The sequence below is a fragment of the Elephas maximus genome, chromosome 17, assembly GCF_024166365.1.
Source record: "Elephas maximus indicus isolate mEleMax1 chromosome 17, mEleMax1 primary haplotype, whole genome shotgun sequence".
Classification (NCBI taxonomy): domain Eukaryota; kingdom Metazoa; phylum Chordata; class Mammalia; order Proboscidea; family Elephantidae; genus Elephas; species Elephas maximus.
In genome coordinates, this window is record NC_064835.1 from 15355596 (window position 1) to 15374735 (window position 19140).

A 19140-nucleotide genomic window follows, 5' to 3' on the forward strand; every position below is an offset into this window, starting at 1 on the left:
TGATATATATATATGTACATATATTTATATTCACATTTTATTGTGCTTCAGGTGACAGTTTACATAGCAAATTATTTTCAACAGTTCATACATAAATTGTTCCCTGACGTTGGTTGTCAGCACTCTCCTCATTCCTACCCTGGCTTCCCCATTTCCATCCCTCTCGTTTCCCTGTCCCTCTTTGCCTTCTTATCTTTGCTTTGGGGCAAATGTTGCCCATTTGGTCTCGTATAGTCGATTATTCTAAGAAGCACATTCCTCATGGGTGTTACTGTTTATTTTATAGGCCAATCTATCATTTGGTTGAAAGGTGACCTCTGGGAGTGGCTTCAGTTCCAGGTCAAAAGGATGTCTCAGGGGAATAGTTTCAGGGGTTTCCGCAGCCTCTATCAGTACAATAAGCCTGCTCTTTTTTTTATGAATTTGAGTTTAGTTCTGCATTTTTCTCCTGTTCTAACCAGGATCTTCTGTAGAGTCCCTGGTCAGAGGGGTCATTAGTGGTAGCTGGGCACCATTGAGCTTTTCTGGTCTTAGGCTAGAATAGGCTGTGATTCATGTGGGCCATTAGTCCTGTGGATTAATTGCTTCCCTGAATCTTTGGTTTCCTTCACTTTCCTTTGCTCCAGATCGAAAAAGACCAATGATTGTATCTTAGATGGCTGACTATAAGCTTTTAGGACCCCAAATACTACTCACCAAACTAGGATGTAGAATATTATCTTTATGAACTATGTTATCCCAATTGGCCTAGATGTTCCCTAGATTCTCACTGGTATTGGTGAAGAACAGGATTCCCTAAAGAAGGCAATCCGGTCAGAATACGCTCATTGGTCCCTGGCCTAAGGGAGCCTCCATTTGTGGTCATATCACTGTAATCTGTGATGAATGGCAGGGTCTCTGCATCAACTAGTCCCAGCTAGAAGAGTTCCTGCCCCAATTTTCAGGCTCACACTTGCCACTATTCTCATACATCCTTGTTTTCTCATCTGTTGAACATATCAATGTCCAAACACCATGGATACCAAGGCCAAGCACCAAGTCTAAGTATCACAGACAGAATGGGGTTTAAGGCTGTCAATCCAAACATTTGTAGATGGGCTAAGAGCGGATCAGAACGAAAGCTACCTGAAAACAACTAATGAGGATATGTTTGTAATGAGTGTTTGGGCTGGATTCAGGGAATTGCGGAGGCAGGAGGTGGTAGGCACGGTAGGTTTGCTAAGGCTCCAAAAAAAGAAAAATGTTATTTATAACCATTCTACTCTACATTTTTAAAAGAAATTTCAACATCCAGTAAAGCTGGCTGTTACAGACAAATGTCTTCTGATTTACAATCTGCAATAGGATGTTTTCGCAATTCAATAAACAATCTTTTTAGTTCTGAAAGACAAGATCATCTGTTTCATTTTCTGCGCTTCCAATGCCCTAGTTATTTCCAGTAAATAATAAAAAAAAAAAAAATCAAAATGAACCCAGGAGGAAATTCCAGCGTTTCTTTCATTGGCAGCGCTTCCCCTCCAAAGGCACTTGTAGTCCCTGATCAATCACTGATTCCCTAACTCTCAGTCTCTTTACTTCTCTAAGTCCCTCTTGCCTCATCTGCAAAGTCAAGGCATTGGTTCCAAAGACCTCTAAGTTCCCTCCTAGCTGTAGCAAGCCATGAATTTCAGAATATATGCTGAGGTATTTTATCTATATCTTGCTAAAATAACAAGCACACGCCCCAGATGGGAAAACTATGCTGGAAAAAAAAAAACAAGGCCGTGTTAGCACAATGTGTGGGTGTGGCGAAAACAGGCAACTGATTATGTGGAAGTCAAAAAAAAAAAGGATCAGAAAAAAAGTGAATTCTGATAAACAGCTCAAGGTCATGGGACAAGGTTAAAAAGAGAGCGTATAAAATGTTCCATAGAATCAAATCTGGTATATTATGGAAAAATAAAACAAGAGAAATAAAAAGATGCTGTTAAAGTAACCATACAGTAAAACATTGCCAATTACTATTCTTATCAACACCAAGCCTATATTTTCATTTAGGCGGTTTCAAAATATTCTTGACCGCATAATATATGGTCAAATCACATTACCGCTTACCCTTCTCACCCCAAAATGAAATTTTGCATTATCCTGGAATGTATGATTTGCATTTGAGGAAATTTTGAGTCATCAAACACTTAGGTTTGGGGGAAAAAAAAAAAGGAATAGAAACCATTCTAATTATTTCCACTCTAGATGTGTAAAAAAGACAGTTGCAAAGAACACCAAAATTTTCATAATCTCTACCAGTATTTATAAATTCTCATAATTTATCTCAGAGTTTGGAATTGAACAGAAACTATTTTCCACCCCCATTACATGACTGAAAAATCACAGGTACAAAGAACTCAAGTAACTTGACCGTGAACCCACAGGGGCTTTAATCCCTTGGGCTCTAGGTTTTTCTAAGCCTAAGACTCTACTGCCCGGCTTGACTCTCATTTGGAGCAAAATGCTAGACAACAAAGATCCCACAGGCAGCCTTTTGGCAGAAATTTGCTTCTGTTGGAAGTGAATGTTTTGAACCCCAATGGCTAAGAATAACTCAAAGCACCTTGGAAAGAGCACTGGTTTCAGAAGAAATACCCACTTGGGGAGTGTGCCTCCTTTTCTATGGCCCATCTGTCATTGTGTATCTTGGGTAAGGTGTCAGAGACTATTCAATATATGGAAACATATTGAAGGTATTACATATGAGACATCTTCTCTCATATTTCCATTAAAAGCTCCCAGCTATGCCAAAAACTTCACCTTCCCAAATGAGGCACATTTCAGTAAATGAGATGATGAATAGAACTTAAAGATCCCTCTAAGAAAGAGGGAGAACTTGCCCCCCAAAAATTGCTGGCAGTCTCAGAAGAAAGGATCCATTTCTTTGATAATACACTTTTTTTGAGGCTTAAAACCTACAAATTACAACTTTCAATTTACGTCATTTTTTCTATCTTCTTTTTCTAAACTGGTAACAAAGATCAGAGGACCCAAATGTACAGAGAAGTGAGTCTATGTGGGTATGAGTGTGTAATGTGTGTGCACACATGTGTGTGTACACATGTGTGTGTATAATGTGGGTTTGCATGCATGCATGTGGATATGTGTATGTGTGCACATATGCGGGTGTGTGTGCATACATGGGTGTCTGTAATGTGGGTGTGCACACGTGTGTGTGTGCACTCATGCATGTGTGTATGAGTGTGTGTGGACATACATGTGTGGGTACTCCTGTGATTGTAGGATGAGTTATCTCTTGAAACAAATGTAATTATTCTCAGAGTTTTCAGTTTCAAGATTTTTGGAGACTTAAACAAATGACTTTAGAGTCTTGTAGGTTTAAGCTCCAAATGAATTTTCTACTTTAGAGAAGACCTTCCTTCAACAAATACGAAGTTTTTAAGTTTTACTAAATTCCCACTCGGTTTCAGACACAGTATAAGGGACTGGTGATGCACTTGCGAACAAAATAGACCCAGTCCTGCCCTCTCAGAGATTATATTCTATTGAAAGAAGTCTTAACATCATGTCTTAAGGGCAGCTTGCTACATATTCATCAATGAGATCTAAAGAGTGTGTCAGAGCGATAGAGACACAGGTAGAGCAGCTAACCTGTTCATAACTCTTAACTCTCTAGATAGCCTCAGCACTTACCACTTGGGTCCTTGCAAGGTCTGAGTATACATGTGACAACCATACTGCCCAAAAAGGTACACAACAAAAACTGCTGGTGCCATTCCTCTTTCCAGTCATCTGAAACCACCCTTGCTACTGATGGCTTAGTAAATACCAATCTACTGGTTACTGTTCCATTTTTCTCTTGCTTAATCTTACTCTGACATTTGCTAGTGAAAGCCGTTCCTCCACATATACCTAGCACTGTGCCTCTACATGGTAGATGCTCGATAACTATCATGTACAATACAAAAATAGATAATACTAAAAAATAGAGTGATTTTTACAGTGGAGATGTGATGTGGTCATTGTGCTCAATTTTGACAATTGTCTTTTATATTGGTTAGTACACTTAGGACTACTGAAATAAATGTGTGCTGTGTATTATACAAGCAATCATTTGTTTCTCTGAATATTGCTACTCCACTTAGTTGATGCTGTCTAATAAGCACCTCCTCTTCAGCCTCCACCTTCATGTGCTAATTCAATTGCTTTCTATTGGAGATTCCAAAAGTGCTCAACTGAGCACATCAGCATATGCTTGGTTTACTTAATGACCATCCAGAATTGGCTAGAACGGAGAAAGTAGCTGACATCAATAAAAGGTCTTTGTTATCACGTATTGGAATGCATCATCAATCGAGCACACAAAATGATCGCAAACACAAAATTGGCTCCCCAGTTCAGTTTGAGGGTACCATAGGACGTTTGGTTGCTGTCTTTGTGCTTTTTTTTCTAGTTCCAGAATCTGTCTTCCTGTTGTACCCTCCCAAATTTCTCTAGCTCCCAGTTGTGTAAGCGTCAAATAGCCTAATCACCCCCTTTCTTTTTCTTGTTAGCACTTGAGTCATAATTTCTGTGCAAATAATCAATATGCTATAGCCCTGGTGGTGCAGTGGTTAAGAGCCCAGCTGATAACCAAAAGGTCAGCAGTTCGATTCCACCAGGCACTCCTTGGAAATCCTATGGGGCAGTTCTACTCTCTCCTACACGGTCGTTATGAGTTGGATTCAACTCTACAGCAATGGATTTGGTTATTGGTTACTTCAGCCCCACCTCCTTCCCTAAGAATAATTAGTAATTTTATCTCTCTGTTCCTGGAGCAATTTTTGCCTACCTTTGTTAAATGTAATTTTTGTCTCTGCCTGGTTTCTGAGCCCAGGGATCTCATCTTATTCATTCCTGTGTCTTCAGTGCCCAGTACATATGACTGACATTAAAACTTATTGGAACATAATTGTAATTTACCTTTTCAATGTCATCAAAAGCATCTGTACCTAAGAGGCTTCGCATTACCTGACCTCAGAACCTACTATACGGCTATGGTAGTCAAAACAGCCTGGTACTGGTAAATGCACCAACGGAACAGAAGTGAGAACCCAGATGTAAATCCATCTACCTACAGCCACTTGATCTTTGAAAAAGGCCCCAAGTCCATTGAATGGAAAAAAGACAGCCTTTTTTGACAAACAGCAATGGCAAAACTGAACGTCCATCTGTAAGAGAAATGAAACAGGACCCATACCTTACACCATACACAAAAACTAACTCAAATGGATAAAAGGCCTAAATATAAAACAAAACTGTAAAGATCATAGAAGAAAAAATAGGGTCGATGCTACAGACCCTAATACATGGCATAAATAGGATACAAACCATAACCAATAATACACAGACACCAGAAAATAAGCTAGATAACTAGGATCTTCTAAAAATTAAACACTCATGCTCATCAAAAGACTTCACCAAAAGCATAAAAACAGAACCTACAGACTGGGAAAAAAAATTTGGCTATGACAAATCTAACAAAATTCTAATCTCTAAAATCTATAGGAAAATCCAACACCTCTGCAACAAAAAGAAAAATCATCCAATTAAAAAACGGGCAAAGGCTATGAACAGATACTTCACCAAAGAAGATATTCAAGTGCTTAACAGAGACCTGCGGAAATGCTCGAGATCACTAGCCATTAAAAAAAAAAAAAAAAACTCATTGCCATCAAGTCGACTCCAACTTGTAACAACGTTATAGAACAGAGTAGAACTGCCCCATAGGGCATAGCAGCTGGTGGATTTGAACTGCTGATCTTTTGGTTAGCAGCCATAGCTCTTAACAACTGTGCCATCAGAGCTCTGACTAGCTATTAGAGAAATGCAAATCAAAACTACATTGAGATACTATCTGAACCCGAGATTACTGGCATGAATTAAAAAAAACAGAAAATAACAAATGTTGGAGAGGTTGCGAGGAGACTGGAACTCTTATGCGCTGATGGTAGGAATGCAAAATGGTACCTTAAAAAGCTAGAAACAGAAATACCACATGATCCAACAATCCCACTCCTAGGAATATATCCTAGACAAATAAGAGCCGTCACACGAATAGACACATGCACACCCATATTCATTGCAGCATTGTTCACAATAGCAAAAAGATGGAAACAACCTAAGCGCCCATCAACAGATGAATGAATAAACAAACTATGGTACATATATACAATAGAATACTACACGATGGAATACTACCGTAAAGAACAATGATGAATCTGTGGAACATCTCACTACATTAATGAATCTGGAGGGTATTATGTTGAGTGAAATAAGTCAGTCACAAAAGAATAAATTACTGTATGAGACCACTACTACAAAAACTCATGAAAAGGTTTACACACAGAAACAATCTTTGATGGTTAAGAGGGTGGGATGGGGAGGCAAAAATACTAAACATACAATAGATAAGTGGTAATTTTGGTAAAGGGTAAGACAGTACACAATACTGGGGAAATCAGAACATCTTGACCACAGCAAGTTTATGGAAGCTTCATAGACACACCCAAACTCCCTGAGGGACCAAATTACTGGGCTGAGGGCTGGAGACCATGGTCTCAGGGAACATTTAGCTCAACTGACATACTTTATAAAGAAAATGTTCTACACTCTACTTTGGTGAGTAGCATCTGGCGTCTAAAAATCTTGTGAGCAGCCATCTAAGATACTCCACTGGTCCCACCTCATCTGGAGCAAGGGGAATGAAGAAATCCAAAGACACAAGGGAATGATTAGTCCAAAGAACTAATGAACCACAAATACCACAGCCTCCACCAGACTGAGTCCAGCACAACTAGATGGTACCTGGCTACTACCACCAACTGCTCTGACAGAGGTCACAATAGAGGGTCCCAGACAGAGCTGGAGAAAAATGTAGAACAAAATTCAAACTCACAAAAAAAGACCAGACTTACTGGTCTGACAGAGACTAGAGAAACCCCAAGAGTATGGTCCCTGGATACCCTTTTAAGTCAGTACTGAAGTCACTCCTGAGGTTCACCCTTTAGCCAAAGATTAGACAGGCCCATGAAACAATAAAACATGTAGCTCAACCATGTATACTAGACTAAATGGGCACACCAGTCCAGGGGCAAGGACAAGAAGGCAGGAGGGAACAGGAAAGCTAGACAAATGGAAATTGGAAACCTAAGGTCGAGAAGGGGAGAATGTTGACACATTGAGGGCTTGTCAACCAATGTCACAAAACAGTATGTGTATTATTTAATGAGAAACTAATTTGCTCTGTAAACCTTCATCTAAATCACTATGTATATATATACACACATACATCTATACCTAACCCCCTATGACCTAGCCTGTTAGTGTATCACACAATAAAAGCCCTCTCAAAACAACATAAGGACACAGAGCTACTCTAGATAAAAAGAAATACAAGTGACTGACAACCAAGCGAATGTGTAGACATTGCTTGTAGCATGATTCAGGCAAACTAACTGAAAAAGCTGTTTGGCCTTTTTTTTTTTTTTCCAAATTGAGGAAATTTGAGTATGAATTAAACATATTAAAGAAATATAATTGTTAGGTGAGATGGTATTACAGTTATATAAGAAAGAACTCTTTTTTTGAGATTTTTATATAAAGTATTTAGGATGAAATGTCATGATTTCAGAGATATGTTTTAAAATATTTCAGTCAAAAATACCAATGAGGTAAATGTACCAAAATGTTAATAATGATAAAATATAGGTGATGGCTATAGATGGGGTCACTATACTATTCTCTTTACTTGTGTGCCTGTTTGAAATTTTTACTAATAAAAAATTTTGACTGAAGGCAGAACAATCAGTCATTGCATAGCCAGTGCTCTGACTTTACATACAAAAGTACCATTTTCACGCATGATACAATGTTGATGTGCACATCTTATATGTCATACAATACTGATGCGCACATATTCTCAGCCACTTTTGGAATCGAGTTACATTTCTGGGTATTTCATCTTCAAGTTATTTGAAGTGGATAATTTAGGTATTTAGAGCAAATACAAGCCTTTATAGCCTGTATTAAAATAAAATATAAACCTCTTGCGACACTCCTGTAAAGATGTGTGCTGCGATCTGCATCCACGGAATGAACATCTCTGACTGACTTCAACCAGTTGGACAAATTCACCTTCTCAGAAAAAACCGGCAGTGCCCTGATTACGTACCAGTCACACAGGAAGCTGTTTGCTATTCCCAGCCATGTGAATTTTTTTATAAATTCATTTGATTGAACAGGCATATGGAAGGCTTACCATGAACCAGATACTATCCCAAGTCCTTTCCAAATCTTAACTCATGCTATTACTATTAATAGCCCTGGAGGTAAACAGTATTATTATTTCCCATTTTACAGGTAAGAAAACTGAGGTACCCTGAGGCTAAATATCACAGAACTAGTAAGTGGCAAAGTTAGGATTTGAATCTTGGCAGTCTGGCTTCCAAAGTCTGAGCTCTTAACCACCGTGACATGGCGCCTCTCTATTATATGGACTAAGCTAAAGTAGTAGTTGGTGTAATACTTTTTAAATAACGTAGTGAAAAAGTAGATGATCCATTATTTGTAACTTATAACGATTTTTCAAATATCTATGATCTGTAGAGAAAATAACATCGGTAGATATTTTGAATCAAATATCATAAGACAGAATCAGATGATTCTGGACGAATGCAACTTGCTCAGGTATGACTTTTCTCCAGGGCTCACTAGTTCTAGAACTATCTTTGCCCTCATTTTTGTTCCTTTTTCTCTCCAGGCTGCCTTCCTCTCTCTTTTCTGGCAGTGAACTTTTATTTTGAAACCTAACTCCATCATCATCTCTTATGAAGAGCTGTCCCCAACTTGGGCTGGAGGACTTAGTCTCTCCTTCTGGGTTTCAGTAGCTTTGTCTACCTCTCCGTTACAGTATATCTCACATGGCATTGTAGTCAGTTGCTTTTTTAATTCATCTCTCACAGTAGATTACCTGCTCCTGAGGAAGAGAAACTATGACTTCACCATGATTTTCGCTAACTAGTTAACCAGTGGTCATCGAGTCTACTTCGATTCATGGTGACCCCATGTGTCAGAGTAGAACTGTGCTCCACAGGGTTTTCAACAGCTGGTTTTTCACAAGTAAATCACTTTTGTGGCATCTCTGGATGGGCTTGAACCTCCAACTTTTTCGTTAGCAGCTGAGGGTATTGATCATTTGCACTACCCCCCCCAAAAAAAAATGTTTTTTTCCCCCCAGGGACTCCTAAATGTCTCTAAAACCATCGCCATCTAATCAACTCTGACTCATAGTGCCCCTACAGGACAGAGTAGAACTGCCCCATAGGGTTTCCAAGGCTGTAATCTTTTACAGAAGCAGACTGCCACATCTTTCTCTCGTGGACCAGTTGGTGGGTTCAAACCACTGACTGTTTGATTAGCAGCCAAGTGATTATCCACTGTACATTGTCTTTGCCAGTGTGCCAGAGCCGCCGAGTCGATCCCGACTCATAGTGACCCTATAGGACGGAGTAGAACTGCTGCATGTAAAGGGCCTTGGCAAGTATTTGTACACCATCTCTTGCAGAACCTCATGGTCATTGGAGTACCCTGTTGATACCTCTGTTCTAATACTGTAGAACCTTGACTAGGACTCTCTGTGTATCAAACTTACCTCTACTGTCATCAGACCAAGATCCCTGGGGGATGATATTTCTTTTTTGTATCTCTCCCAGCACCTACCACAGTCCTTTGCTCATGGTTGATGTTCAAAGAAAAATCATTATCAACATTAGCTATCATCCCCCTGTGGATGTACGGAAGTACCAATGACTAAAATTTTAGATGATGAAGTGACAGATAAACCAAATACTTGCAATATTTTTTCAAAAAATTAGTTCTTTCAGCCAAGAATGGGATGCTAAACCTTTGGGGGATACTTTATGGCTAACTCAGTGTTTTGCCTCCTTTGGTTATGTCTGCTGCCCATTAGACCTCTGACAGTTGAGCTGAGATGGGAAGTTACAAGTATAAAAAGCCTCCTTTTTCTGCATGAGAACACAACTACCTAAAAATAAGCACCAAAAAAAAAAAAAAATTATTTTGGAGGAAGAGGACACCAAAAACTAAGTGTGGAAAGAACTTAAATTTCAAGGGTTTAGGTTCAAATCAAATATGATCAAATCCTAACCACTACCTGAAAGCAACAGTCTTGTCACTTCTTCATTCATAGGTAGATGTGAGCCCAAGGAATAGCAAAACATGGAGCACAGTGAGGAAGAAGGGTCATGATTCAGTGACTCTCCACGTCAGTTTCAATGCAAAGGATAACCAGCGGAGTGAATGGTAGGTTTAAGAAAATATGTATTAACCATTTTCCTGTTGATAAATGCCAGGACCTTCTAACATTCCCCCCTTCCTGGGAGTAAGGTGGGGTAGAGACAAAATAGATAATTCACTTGATAAAGAGAAAACCTTGAAGAGAAAACTGATGGCAATTTACCTCAGAATTTGACTTTGTGACAAACAAGAAATGCCTTTTAATTTAAAATATTTGCCTATTTGTGACTACAGGAGTCCCTGGGTGACAAGCAGTTGACACACTCAGCTACTAACAGGGAGGTTGGTAGTTTAAGTCCACTTAGGGGTGCCTTGGAAGGAAGAACTGGGGATCAACTTTTGAGAAATCAGCCGCTGAAAGAAAACCCTATGGACCACAGTTCTACTCTGACACATGCAGGGTTACCACAAGTTGGAATCAACTCAACAGCAACTGGTTGTTTTTGCCTTTTTATCCGTCACTATAGAAACCCTGGTGGCGTAGTGGTTAAGAGCTATGGCTGCTAACCAAAAAGTCGGCAGTTCAAATCCACCAAGTGCTCCTTGGAAACCCTGTGGGGCAATTCTACCCTGTCCTATAGGTTTGATATGAGTTGGAATTGACTCGACAGCAATGGGTTTGGTGTTTGGTTTTATAGACCTACACTGTCCAATATAGTGGTCACTAGCCATTTAAAATGTGGCTATTGAGCACTTGAAATGTCTAAATAGATATACGTTACATACATCAAAATGTATAGTCTTACAGCTCAACAACAAAAAGACAATCCAATTAAAAAATGGACAAAGGACTTGAATAGACATTTCGCCAAAGAGGATATACAAATGGCCAATAAGCATATGAAAAGATGCTAGTTACTAGGGAAATACAAATCAAAACCACAATGAGATACCATTTCATCCCCCCTAGGATGACTATGTTCAGAAAAACAGAAAACAACAAGTGCTGGCAAGGATATGGGGAAATTGGAACCCTCATCCATTGCTGGTGGGAAAGTAAAATGGTACAGCTGCTGTGGAAAGCAGTTTGGCAGTTTCTCAAAAAGTTAAACATGACCCAGCAATTCCACTCCTAGATATATACCCAAAATAATTGGAAGCAGGGACTCAAACAGATATTTACATACCAGTGTTCATTGTAGCATTATTCATAACAGCCAAAAGGTGGAAACAACCCTTGTCCATCAACAGATCAATGGATAAACAAAATGTAGTCTATACATGAAATGGAATATTATTCAGCCATAGAGAAACGAAGTTCTGATACATGCTACAACATGGACGAATCTTGAAAATACTACTTTGAGTAAAATAAGTCAGACCCAGATGAACAAATATTGTATGACCGCACTTAAATGAATTACCTAGAATAGGCAAATACATACAGACTGAAGATTATCAGCGGTTGCAAGCGGTGGGTGGGAGAGGGAGACGGAGAGGTATTGCTTAAGGGCTACTGAGTTTCTGCGTGGGATGATGTGGTGAGAGCGGTGGTGGTTTAAGATGGTGAATGTAATGTCATCGAATTGTACACGTAAAAATGGGTGAAATGACAAATGTCTTGCTATACATATTTCACCACAATAACTTTTTTAAATTATTGTCTTAGTATCAAAAAAGAATGTAAAATAATTCATTAGTACTTTTCATATTGATTACATGTGGAAATGATAATATTTTTAATATATTCGGTTAAATGAAATATATTATAAATATTAATCTCACCTGTTGATTTTCACTTTTTTAATGTGGCTACTAAAAAAATTTAATTTATACATCCTGCATTTGTGACTTGCTTTATGTTTCTACTGGATAACACTACTACAGACAATAACGCAGCAGAAACCCAGTATAACATGGCTTATGCTGTAAATCAGATTGTCTCCCTCAAAACCCAAGTGCAGATAGCAACAGTCTAGGATCAGCCTATAAAATATGTGTAGTGCAACTCAACACAGCAGAAATGGTGTTGATTTGTATCCAAATCTACACAGAACTAAAACAACGTAGGGGAGAAACAGGAATAATACCAAAGGATCAGAAATTTCCAAACCATAATTTTTTCACCCTGAAAAATAAAGATATGCACTTCATTGAGTACTCAGTTAAGTACTCAATTAATTGGATGTATTACGGACCAGGAATTGGATGATTACACTCAGACAGACACTCCCTCGTTCCAGTCCCACTCTACCATACTCAGCACCCTGATGAACGCCCCCAGGGCATTCTTGCAGTCAGCTTGTCCTCAGGAGACACTAAACAGTACAGAGCTTGGTAACAGGAGACAGACATCTGCTACAATGGTTGGGCTGTTTACTGAAGGTCATTAATACCTGATGCAAATGTACGCCCTGTATGGAAAGAACGGTAGCTGTTGGTCATTTCAAATGGACAGGTACAATTTATTTCTTACATTTCCATTAGAAGCACAAGAGAAGAAGCCCGGAAGGAAATAATACTAATGAAATAGAAAGCGATTACCTTTCTTTTTCCTCCAACTTCCAAAACGGAGAGGAGAAGTCGTTGATGAGTATTTATTAGCTAATGAAGAAAGGGCACTTCAAAAAGGAAAATGGCTCTGAAATGCACTGCATTATCCTGATTGCAGAAAATGGAGACTCAAGAGAAAGGGCGCTCTATAAAATGTCCTCTGCAATTGGCTCGTCTCTCCTGATCTGCTCAGATTCCTTTGTCCCTCCCGCGATAATAACTCGTCTTCATGGCCATGGCCAAGAACACATTCTTTGTTTGGTTACATAAGCTTCTAAAAATAGCAATTTATCATCGAAAGGCTAAATGACCCTTGAATATAGTGTTTTGATGGGCTATTAAGTTATTGCACTGTACTTTCTGTTGGACATGATAATTAAAGATAAAAATCATTTCTGAGGCTTTCAAACTTTAAAAGTATATCAGTTTTATGCTTTGGGCTTTTCTTCATCTTAAAAAACACGAAGAAAGGTTTCCCGTGGTCAAAGAAGTTTCACCATGGACATAGAAATAAATTTTCTCCTCGTTATTGAGGTCTAATGAAAAAGAGAAGGCTAATTCAAAGTGTAATTTATTTTTTCTGTCCGTCTAGCGAGGTTTGATAAATGCATTCAAAGTAAAAGAATCTAAGAAATTAGCTTGCAGAATATTTAAAGGAAACCTAATATTGCATTTCTCTTTCCTTAAGCAGAAAACTTTAAAACTGAAAGAGTCCCAAGAGATAATAGTCAATACCTTCCTAAGACCAGAGAGGTTAAAAGTGCCTGCCAAAGTTAAACAGCATGGCCAGTGCCCTGTCCTCTGCCTTGGATTATTCTCCTTGGCACCCAGTGAATGAATGAATGGATAAATGAAGGAAAGAAGTGATGCAAACAGCACCTGAATTCTCTTGGGGATACCTTATATAATGCTGTTGCCTGCCATCTCGTTGGCCCCTAACCCATGGCAACCCCATGCCCAACAGAGCTGGACTGTTGTGAATGATAGGCTTTTAATTGGTTGATATTCAGAAGAGATAACCAGGACTTTCTTCCTGGTCTGTCTTAGTCTGGAAGCCCTGCTAAAACCTGTTCAGCATCATAGCAACATACAAGCCTCATTGACAGGTGGGTGGTGGCTTCGGATTAGGTACACTGGCCAGGAATCTAACCCTGGTCTCTGCATGAACATAAAGCAAGGTGGGGCTAGTTTGGGGCTAACGAAAGGCAGGAAATATGTGGGAGGGGAGGGGTACAGAAATTTTGTTTCACCAGGACAATACAGAGAGTCAGGAAGGCTTCCCATACAGTCAATCCTTTCATATCCATGCGTAAACTATTCACAGCATTTTGATCTTCAGCGCTCACTGACCTCCCTGTCATCAGTTCACACTCTCTTCTAAGTCCTCTCTCAGAAGCCAGTCATCATTTGTTCAAAAAATGCGAAGGTGTTTTAATATTCCACTACGTCAATATAACAACTCTCTCCGTATAGCCTGTATAGTCTGCAAAGCCTTTCTAACAACAGCCCTGTGAAGCTAGTACTATTGTTATTATTTTCAATTTATATGTGAGGAAACTGAGATGTAAAGAGCTGAAATAGTTGTTTCAGGTCACAGCTGGTAAATTGTAGAGCCGGGACTGGGCCCCTTCCCTCCCTATTCATTGTACGTTCTCGGGGCTCATTGTACTACCACACTAACCCGCAGTCGCAACTCACTGCATTGATTATCAAATACTCCTACAAACTAAATTGGAGACAAAGATTCTCATATTTAGGACAGGAAAAGCCTCAGCTTATAAATTGGTTTAGCTTTAAATGTGTATTTGTAAATCACCTGTCAATTCTGACTCATGGCAACCCCAAGTGTGTGAGAGTAGAACTGCACTCCACAGGGCTTTCGTGGCTGTGACCTTTCAGAAGCAGATCACCAGGCCTTTCTTCCGAAATGGCTAACCTATCCGTTAGTAGTCAAGCACTTAATTATTTGCACTACCCAGGGACTCCTACACATTTGTAAGTAGGTCCTTGTAATTCATAAAGCATTTTCCCAAACTGACAATTTTATAAATGGCTTGCGGATTCTAAGATCAGCCACCAAGATACAAGCCCATCCTGTAAAGGAACTACATTATTGTTATTACTTTAACAAGTTTAACTTTACGCGTTCCATTATTTTCACCAGGAAATGCATTCCATATTTAGGACGGAGATGTGTGAAGCACAGCCCCCTCCCTCCCAACAGCAGTACTTTTGCACCCTGCCCACCCTCGGCCACTCTGCTCTGCTCCAGTAACTGTGGAAATGCCAGAAGCAGTGAGGCGCAGTCCTACTGATAGGGAGGCTGGAATAAGAAAAGGTTCCCAGACAAGCTTCCAAAGAGGAACAGGGTCAGGGATGAGAGCTGAACAAACTTTCAAAGCAAAAGCAACATGTCGTCATTTAGGAGGTGTGAACGGAGCAGGGCCAAAGTTTATGTTTAACACAAAGTAATGGTAAGCTATAAGCTGCTGGTTGCACATCATTAAAAAAAAAAAAGGTTGCTTTGGAGTCATTTCTGACTCATGACAACTCCGTGTATGTCAGAGCAGAACTGCGCTCCATAGGGTTTGCAATGGTTGATTTTTAGAAGGAGATCACTAGGCCTTTCTTCCGAAGTGCCTCTGGCTGGACTCAAACCTCCAACCTTTCAGTTAGCGGCTGAGTGAGCTAACCATTTACACCACCCAGGGATTCCAAATCATAGACAGCCCAAAGGAAATTTCAAGATAGAATAGAGGCATTCTGGAACACTGGCCATCATGGTAGCACACATAATTGAGATAACGCCAATTTTACCTGCATTTTAAGAACTAAAAAAAAAAAAAAGTATAGGGTAAATTTTTTCCATATGTATAGTGCTTTAGAATTTAATACCCATTATCTCAAGAGGTCCTCAGGACAACTGCACAAGTTAGGATAGATATTATCGTGTCCATTTTACAGAGGCAAAAATTGATATTGACAGTTAAGGGCTGTGGGCACAGGGACTAAGTAGATCATGGAACCAGGACTCAGATTCAGGCTTTAGTAGTCTGTTAGTCCTGAGTCTCTGTGCAATACCATGCCACTTCTGACCAACTTCCAGGAAGAGGAAACTGACCTAAATCAGCCTGGAAAAAAGAAAAAGAGCCGAGAGATGAAAATGGCCCCAGATAAAAGAAACAGTACAAACACAGCTATGCGCACTGTAGACATGGAAGTGAATACGGCTTTCTTCTGAGCATTTCTTATCTTGTAGCTTACAATCATTCCCTTCTCAAAACCATAAGTCCTGCAGATAAAGGTTGAAAAGAAGGCAAGAATGTAGTCTGCCATGTGTAAAGGAAGAATAAGAGGTTCTTTTCAAAATCCAGATCTTCTCAAACCAGAATAACTTCCAGTATTCCAGTGACATTCATAGTTATCTTTCATTCCTAGCACTGGAGATTTTTGTTTATCTGTGGGGTTATCCTTTCTTCTTTAATTGCAAGCACTTACTCAGGAAAGAAGCCTTGCCACGATACCGTCATGCTACGCATTTCTAAAAATGGAATGATCTCAGTCTGGGGCCTCTCTGTTGAGCTGCTAGGCTCTGAGGTGGACATTGGGGTAACTTGGCCATCAGCCAAAGAACCAGGACAAAATGGGCTGCTGTTTCCCAGAGTTAGACTGTTACAGGTAGACAAGGCTGCAGTCATAAAAGGCCCACCAGCCTACCATTACCACCATTTTATTCTCTTACTAACACCACGTTGTTGTTAGCTGCTGTTGAGTCAACCCCCGACTCATGGCGACCTCATGCACAATGGGACAAGATGCAGCCCAGTCATGTACCATCCCCGTAATCAGCTGCAGACAACATTATGTTGTGATCCACAGGTTTTTCAATGGCTGGTGTTCAGAAACAGAGCTTTAGCCTTTCTTCCTAGTTCATCTTAGTCTGGAAGTTCTGCTGAAACCTGTTCAGAGTCATAGCAACACACAAGCCTCCACTGACAGACATGAGGTGCATGGGCCAGGAATTGAACCCAGGTCTCTCACGTGGAAGGTGAGAATTCTACCACTGAACCACCAATGCCTTTCTACCGACGCTGTAGGAGCCCCTTAGACATCATGCAGTAGAAATGGGAAAGGATCTTAGAGTCCTAGGATTTATAGACATGGCTTCCATTAGTCAGCCTCATAACTAATTGCTATTCTAATGCCCAACCCAAGGTAAAGTATAATCTATGGTAATACACGAGGAGTGATGATTTAATTTATTTTATTCCCTGTAAAGTGGTGGTAGAGTGTCTGTATAAATACTGGTGTGGAGTTACAGGGCTGGCATATGGGAGGGAGGAATTAAAATGATCACTAGTGAATTTTTTATTCTTCTTTCTAAGACATTATCATAACTCAGATGGGCTAACTTCAGGCAGAAATCATATGAGTGGAAGCTTAGAAATCTGTTTTTTTGGTTCAGTTCTGTTTCATCCCATGTGTCTTTCTAGGTGGCTAGACAAACATTGACTATTATGCCTCTTACTCTCCAGCTTCGGCCACTCGGTGGTGGGGTGACCTCGCTAAGATATTGTGGCCTCTACCCCTGGGTTGTCATGCAATTCAACCCAACTCTGGAACCCAAAGCCCTAGCCTTGAAGCCTGTGCTTGCATTTATTAGCCATATGACCTCAGCTAACAAGCAAGCTGGCTAATGAGCCAGCATGTCTTCATCTGTGAACTGAAACTCCTAAAATCTACTTCTTGGCATTGAGGTGGAAATGAAATAAAATGACAAGCAGAAAAAAAACTTCAAAACTTTAAATATGATTGAAATACGACTTGTCTACCCACTAAACAAATGTCAGTTGTTACTGAGACAGTAATACTAAATAATCTTCATATTTGTGTATTTATTGTGTTGTACATTTATTGTCAGATTTTCTAAGAAAAATGTAAATCATTTTCACAGGAAAAATTCAGTGGACATTCAGCCAGTCTTTTAGTAAAATCGGGCCATAAAAAGGCTAACTTGGTAGGTTGGAGGCAAGGAGGGTAAGAAAGGTTTATGTTAAAGTGGCTCGATTTAATATCTCACATGTCACTCATTGTAAACGCAGTTCCAGGGACTGACACATGAACACCCTGTTGCTGAAAATCCCATAATAAAGAAGAGAATATGACTTCACTAGTCGCCTTGCTGCCTCAAGAAGATTTTCCATCATTTCATTAAAAAAAAAAAGAAAAACGCCAACCACGTACTGCTCAATATGGTGACGAGTTCCTGAACAGTCAAGGAGTTATTTTCAAACACATTCTTTCCTTGCTTTTCCATTCCCATGGGGCCCTGCTATAATTCCTGGCCTTCTGCAACCCGTGGCTGCAGCTTGCATCTTACTGAGCAGATTTCCAAACAAGGTTCCCTTGCTGTGTGCACAGAACGGCCCTCTTGAGCTGCAGGCCTGCCTGTTGGGGCGCTGAGGCTGAATATATTTCCCACATCTTGAACACATTGCTGCCCCCCTCCCTCTGGTCTCCACTCCTTCCCACCCCTACTTCATTCCTAAATCCTACAGCCATGACAGAAATAAATTAGCTAGAGGTACAGGTCACACCTTGGAGAGCAGTAAACCTTCTGTGGGAAATCAATAGAGAAGATGGGATTCTCAAACAGCTGAAGCAGAAGGAATGATGCATTGAAGGCTATACATAAGCCAAACAAAGGAGCCTGAGAACAGCCTTCCAGGGAGGGGCCAGCGCACTCAGGGTTCATATATTCCAACACCTGAACCCGAGATAGCGCCACAGAAAAGACGCTCCCCAGACACCTGTGCTTCTGGGGCTTTTCCTCAGGAAGGCTCAATGTTACCGTGTAGGTATTTGGGAAGATTAAAAACTCTGTTCAGATTACAGATGCTAATACTAGGCCCCAAGGAAGCCCCCTGGAAGGCCCTTTGCTGGAAGTGCAAGGCATATATCTGTTGCAGGAAACCTTCCCTCTATGGTTGCTGACTAGAGTCCCTGGGTGGCGCAAACGGCTAACACGCTCAGTTGCTAACTGAGAGATTGGATGTTCAAGTTTGACACAAAGGAGCCTCAGAAGAAAGGCCTGGCCATCTATTTTCCAAAATAAAAATCAGCCACTGAAAACCCTATGGAATACAGTACTACTCTGACATACATGGGATTGCCATGTTGCAGTCAATTCCACAGCATTTGGTTTGGTTATGGTTGTTGACAGCAAAAGCCAAGGTGGGATCATCCTCAAGTAAATGAATGTAAGTGAAGTAAATGGAATTCCTAAAGCCACAAGTGTGATGT

General features: G+C 40.1%; 1 long non-coding RNA gene across 10 annotated transcripts in view; it reads right to left on the reverse strand.

The window, feature by feature from the left end:
* LOC126060888 (uncharacterized) overlaps positions 1 to 19140 on the reverse strand; it is a 414465-nt gene that overhangs the window by 306613 nt on the left and 88712 nt on the right. Inside the window, exon 1 of one of the 10 annotated variants that reach the window (XR_007513673.1) lies at positions 12829 to 15060. The exons of the other annotated variants lie outside the window; for them this stretch is intronic. This is a non-coding gene — a long non-coding RNA (uncharacterized LOC126060888). Of the gene's footprint in view, positions 1 to 12828; positions 15061 to 19140 lie in introns of those variants that run through there. 10 annotated transcript variants of the gene reach the window in all.